The sequence below is a fragment of the Dendropsophus ebraccatus genome, chromosome 1 (assembly GCF_027789765.1).
Source record: "Dendropsophus ebraccatus isolate aDenEbr1 chromosome 1, aDenEbr1.pat, whole genome shotgun sequence".
Classification (NCBI taxonomy): domain Eukaryota; kingdom Metazoa; phylum Chordata; class Amphibia; order Anura; family Hylidae; genus Dendropsophus; species Dendropsophus ebraccatus.
In genome coordinates, this window is record NC_091454.1 from 16,061,669 (window position 1) to 16,068,548 (window position 6,880).

Genomic DNA, 6,880 nt, shown 5'->3' on the forward strand with positions numbered 1-6,880 from the left:
TCTTTAAGGGGCTTTGCCCAAATATTTATTACAGAATAGGCGATAACTGTGGGATTACTGGTGGTCCGACTGCTGACACCAACCAAGTTTTGACATCCTACGGAACACTCAGACCCTCAACAATCACTAGAACAAGGGGCGAGAGGTGGTCCCATAGACTCATGTTGGGAGTCCATTTCCATCATCTGGGACAGAAGAACTGGCAGAGAATGCACGAGTGGTTGGTCAGGGTCTGAAAGCCAATAGTGTACTCAAAACCAATGAAAACTTTTGACATGTTTCTATGACATGTTAAAAGTTTTTTTTTTTTAATGACAGTGCCCATTTAATCCAGAACATTTTAAGGATGAGACCTGATAGATATCATCAATAATCCTATTTTTTAAATACATTTCTTCATTGTAAAGTCTGGTTTCTACATACTGCTGACTTCCCCTACCAAGTCCCTGAGCTTCCTTCTCTCACGTTGGCCTCCAGGCCAGGTAATTTCCTGTATATGAGCATCACAGGGTTTTAGGTTGCCTTGTATCGATATATCTTAAGGGGCTTAATCCCCTTACTGATCCAGTTCTCGGAACCATTTAACCTAAAACATATATACATACCATCTTATATCATACCACTCCACTGCATATAGATACCAATTCCTAACAGATGAGTTCCCTATTTTCCGTGTAAAAAACACAATCCAACCCCTGAGCTGCCTCTAGAACCTTCTAGAAATCTTCTCTAGAACCTTCTAGAAATCTTCTTCAAGGGTTAAAGCAGTGAATTCACTTACTGGACACTCAGAAGCACTCCAGTTTTTTTTTTGTTTTTTTTTACCCATATTATATACACTCACTATCACTAGTCCTGCAGTGTCATCTGTTTCATTTCAGCACCGCTTCATCCATACATTTCATTACTGTAACTGGGTCATGTGATCACCAGCCCGACCCACAGAAAATCGCCTCTTCATTATTATCTAATGATAGCCTATGTTGCACTATACAATAACAAAAAAATCCCAAGGTGCCCTTTAAGTATTGAAACCCTCTCCTTGATGATACTGTAAATGTCTAGTTGGATCTTGGACTGTTTCCAAACTACAAACAAGCAGCCAACCGTATTCTGAACAAGGTTGCAAAATCCCAGTCGATAATATTAGAGCAATATCATCTCATGACACATGATCAGTACTTTAATCTCGCTCACACCTATCATTTATTATAATGCAATAATGGATTACAGGTGGTTTTCTTGAGAACTTTAGCATGGCTGACAACCTGGCTCTCTTCCCAGGATGACATAATAGGTTCTAATTTGCTTGCCCCAAATATTTATTTGCTGGGATATAACTGGAGTCTATGGAATTATGATATTAGAGCAGTACTGCCACGTACATGTAATTGTAAAAAGTTGAAGTATCTTCTTCAGTCCTGTAGTGATTCAGGTACATACCTACTGCTGCATTCAGGTAGGGGATACAGGACCCTCTTCTCATGATCATCCATTTCTTAACTATGCCGTTTACAGGTGATACATTTTTATTCTGGGATGACCCCTATCTATGGCCAGTTGGGTTCACTCCAATTGCCAATATGGGAGCTTATTACTTCTCACCTGCTGTGGTGCTTGTCAAAGTATTGAGTAGAGCTGCGAGGAATTGTCCACTTGCAGTGATCATCCTCCCTATTGGGCACTATATCCAAGAAGATTGTGATTGTAAAACTTATTTCCATCTGTTTAGGGAATGCTTAAGACCCCATGGCGGTACCTTAGAACCACATTTAAGAAACTCTGTATAGAGGACCTGAATCTAATTCTGTGAAGAATCAAGGGAAAAGATAAGAAAGAGACAGTAATAAGTATGCCTATGTAGTGGTATTAGCAAACTGCAGTCACATTTATGGGGAGCTACTTAGAACCCATGGCCATACCCTGAAACCCAATTTGAGAATTGCATTCAGTGTAAGGTGTGATAGTAGCCAAACATAAAGCTGCATCAGAAATGGTCAATCAAAAGGTTATAGGTCAGGAATACTGAAAAAAGTCTAGTTGGTATAATAATAATATTGGTGCCAGAATTTCTATTAAATTACTAGTCAGTAACCTGATCAGCCTGACAGGTGACCATCCTGACCAAGCCCAGATCAGTGTCCCTGGCTAATCCTATAGGTGACCTTGGACTGTGGTGAGGTTAATTATATAGTATTTTAGCCATTTTATGTCTGTCATTATTGTCTACTGTATATATATATATATATATATATATATATATGTATATATAGTTACAAGGTGATAAATGTATTATCGCTGCACTTTGCACTACTGTATTACAGTAAAACGATAGCTCATATCTCTGCGATAACTCATCTGTTTTTGTTTAGTTGCATCAGTAAAGGGTTTCTCCATTTTAAGGTGTCACCATCATTACATTTATCCTACATGTATGACCCAACTTTATTATGGAGGTCATAGCCTGAGCACTATTTGAAGCAAATGTACTATCATGTGCATTCGCTTTAAGTATTGCCCATGTATAGAACGGCGCCGGCGCTGGGAAGCCGGTACCGCGGTCCCTTTCTTGAACCGCGGCCTGGTTCCAGTTTACATCGCCATTCTATTCACGGGCACCGGGCCGGGGGAAAGTACTGGAGGCGGGCTGGCTCGCCCCCAGTGGGAGGAAGTCCCCTCCCTTCTATGATGCAGTTTCATTGATTCTAATGGAGCCCTGATTCTAAAGGACCGCAGCACCGGCTTTCCCGCCCCGGCGCCAATCTATGCATGGGCAATACTTAAAGCGAATGTACCTGATGGTAGATCCGCTTTAACCTTAATAGACCCTGCACCAGTGTAGTGCAGTGTAGAAGGCTGTCACTTCCCCGCAAGGATTTGGTGATAGCCCTGAATCATGTTATAAATTTTTACATAGTATATATATTATATATATATATATATATATATATATATATATATATATTTATAATAGTGATCAGGATATGAAGGTGGTATCAGAGACCATCTTGCTTGTTCCAAATCCTGAGGCCAGTTTAGCCTTACTTCAGTGTCAGTATCATTTATTGCCTGCCCTGGTGCTTTCCAAAGCGGTGAAAAGTACTCTGAGGAATTGGCTCCTGGCAGTGACCAGTCTTTATATGTGGCAAAAGAGCCAAGACGATGAAATGTCACCTTTGCTCCAGATTCTTTAGGGAACTCTTAAGACCCCATGGCGGTACTCAATAACTATATTTAGGAAACTCTGTATTAGAGAATTGCATTTAGTTCTATAAAGCACAAAGGAACAAGATGAGAGGGTAGCACAAAAAATGCCACATCAGAAACAGGTGATCCAAGAGTCAGAGGTCACAAACACAATGAAAGGTAGCTAACATGTCTATGGGTATGTTCACACTGAGTAAAATTGTTGAAATCCCTTCTGCTTCAGTATCCCACAGTATCTCTATGGGAGGGCTTGGGTGCCTCCGCTCCTGCCACTCTCCGTGCAAAGTATTCACATGTGTGAACATACTCTAAGTTGTCAATATCTCTGATGAACCCCCCTCCCTATTTTCAATTTTCCTGAGCCCACCCTTTTTCTATTTGAAACTGTATAGCAATGACCTGGAGACCAATTTAAAGCACTTCAGTTTTTATCTCCATATAATGCCCACATATCACCTCTATGTCTGCAGTGTCATCTGCTTCACCTCAGCTCAGTTCCATCCATACATTTCATTACTGTATCTGAGTCTTATGACTTTTGGTCAGCCACCATCTTAACTTTTGGATTCGAAACTGCATCCTCTCCCTTTTAAATCTACTTTTCATCCCATGATGCATCAGCACAGCATCACAAGAGCAGCTAGAGCCATCTCTGCCTACTGGAAGCACAGTGTTATAATCCTCATCTCTTTATCACCCCTAAATATTCTAAGAGACTATAAGTATACAATTATGGTGGCTGAACTGTCATCAAATCCATTATAACTGTGTGGCAGGAGCCATGTAATCATCATCAGTAACTCTAATGGGTGTTTCTGTCTCCCCCGTGGAAAGCTTGTGTGGAACAGTCCATGCTGGTTCATCATACAGGAGCTTCTCCTGGCTGAGATGTTGACTCCATTGGGAGCACAGAAACACATGTAATTTACAGGGGGTCATTGTGAGATCATTTGACCAAACTGAAGGAAAGGGTTTCAAAAATTTTCGGACAGAAAGAAGAGAAAGAACTTTATTTCAACAGATTTCATGTGCTCATGGACAAGATTAAGGGGTAGCAAGAAAAATGCAGGATCAGTTGCTAAACAGAGGATTACCATTTCTTTTATTTCCCTATTGAGGGTGCTCTTGAGACCCCATGGCCATACCCTTGAACAGATTTAAAATTGAAGCAAGGTGAGGCCAGAAACTTGAAATTACATTGTCGGAGGTCAGGAACATGAAATTAAATCTAGTTGGTAACAAAGTAATATTCCTAGGTGCCACCTTGATGCCACAGTCTCCTTTAAATCAGTAGCCATTTACCTGATCGACCTGCAGATTATCCTATGCAGAACCTTGGAGTATGGTGAGGTTCTTTATATTGTATTTTAGCTGTTTTATGTCTATTATTATTGCCTACAGTTATAGTTGCAGGAATTGTATGGGGTTATCGCTGCACTTTGCACTCCTCTATTACAGTAAGGACAATAACTCCTATCTCAGTGATATCTCATCTGTTTCTGTTTAGTTGCATCATTATTTGTCACCATCATTACATTTATCCTACATATGCTGAGCAGTATTGAAATTTATTGGCTATCTAAAGCTTGCCATCCACATACGATAGCTATTGATTGGATGAATTTTCAACACACATGCATGCTCAGCAGGGCCATTTTTAGCATTGTCCTAGACAGGGTGCAGACAGCTAGGGGGCACTGGTAGCAACCCCTCCACCAAAGAAGCACAGCACATGACGCTGGAACTTCACTCTGAGCCACAACATGTTGGGCGGGGGAGGACTCTGGGGTGCTGCTGGAGTTCCTGGGGGATAAGCTATTGATGGAGGAGTGGGAGGAGGTGGACATGCAGTCTTTGGGCCCCCAATATATGTGCACTATAAACAAAAAACCTCCCACGCGCTCCGCCCTCGCTGCAGGTCCCCGGCTCTGCTCTCCCCTGTTCTGTCTTCCTGCACGGGCAGAGTGTGTTACAGACGCTGCCTGCACTGAAAGTCCCAGCTGCCTGTCTGGATCTGACAGGTAGGTGACTGGGACCTCTGCCGTGGGTATTTTTTTTTTTTTAATCTGCCACTGTAGGAAGGGGATGGGAGATGCTGAAGGATGAGGGAAGTTATGCTGGAGGATCTTTTTTCAGATTCCCCCATTGCCAAAATGACCTAAAACTACCCTGATGTTTGGCTTGGCATGTGCTCTGATGGAGAGAGAAAAGAAAGTCACCGCCAGATACATCTGGTTTCAGTTTATCTCCCCAAGAACAAAAGGATAGGGCAGAGCCAGACATATAGCCTGTGCATCCAGTCGCAATCCAGGACACATATAGCTTTCAACTTTGTGAGCGCCTTTAAAGTGCCTACACAGTTAAAAAGACTGATGCGAAACCAGGGGATGCCAGTGGGCATAGAGGGACCTAATACTATATGAGGATACATAGGGGCCTAATACTATATGAAGATACAGAGGGGCCTAATACTATATGAAGATACAGAGGGGCCTAATACTATATGAGCATTCAGAGGGGCCTAATACTATATGGGGATACAGAGGGGCCTAATACTATATGGGGATACAGAGGGGCCTTATACTATATGAGGATACAGAGGGGCCTAATACTATATAGGGATACAGAGGGGCCTAATACTATATGAGGATACAGGGGGGCCTAATATATGAGGATACAGAGGGGCCTAATACTATATGAGGATACAGAGGGGCCTAATACTATATGAGGAAACAGAGGGGCCTAATACTATATGGGGATACAGAGGGGCCTAATACTATATGAGGATACAGAGGGGCCTAATACTATATGAGGATACAGAGGGGCCTAATACTATATGGGGATACAGAGGGGCCTAATATTATATGAGGATACAGGGGGGCCTAATACTATATGGGGATACAGAGGGGCCTAATACTATATGAGGATACAGAGGGGCCTAATACTATATGAGGATACAGAGGGGCCTAATGCTATATGGGGATACAGAGGGGCCTAATACTATATGGGGATACAGAGGGACCTAATACTATATTGGGATACAGAGGGGCCTAATACTATATGAGGATATAGAGGGGCCTAATACTATATGAGGATACAGAGGGGCCTAATACTATATAAGGATATAGAGGGGCCTAATACTATATGAGGATACAGAGGGGCCTAATACTATATAAGGATACAGAGGGGCCTAATACTATATGAGAGCACAGAGGGGGGCTTACACTATAGGGGGCACAGAAAGAGCCAAACATTATATAGGGGCATATACAGGGCTAATATTGTGTTTCCCCAAAAATAACACATACTTCGAACATAAGACATATTAGAAGAGTTACAGGATAGTGTAACATAAGGCATCTCCCCAAAAATTAGGCATCCCCCAAAAGTAAGACCCCCACAGCCATGCTGCTACCCCCTGCCACCCTCCACCACCAGCCCCTCGTGCTCCTTCACTGCCGGCGCCGCAGGCATACCGCTGGTCCATGGCCCCCATATCCCACCTCACGCCCGAGGTCACGTCCTGCTGCACGTTCCGAGGTCCCACTGCAGCAAGCACATACTGAGGACCCAGGACTTTGGTGAGTATTCTTCTTCATGCAAAAATAAGACACCCCCTGAAAAGAAGACCCCCCGCATCTTTGGAAGTAAAAATGAATACAAGACAATATAA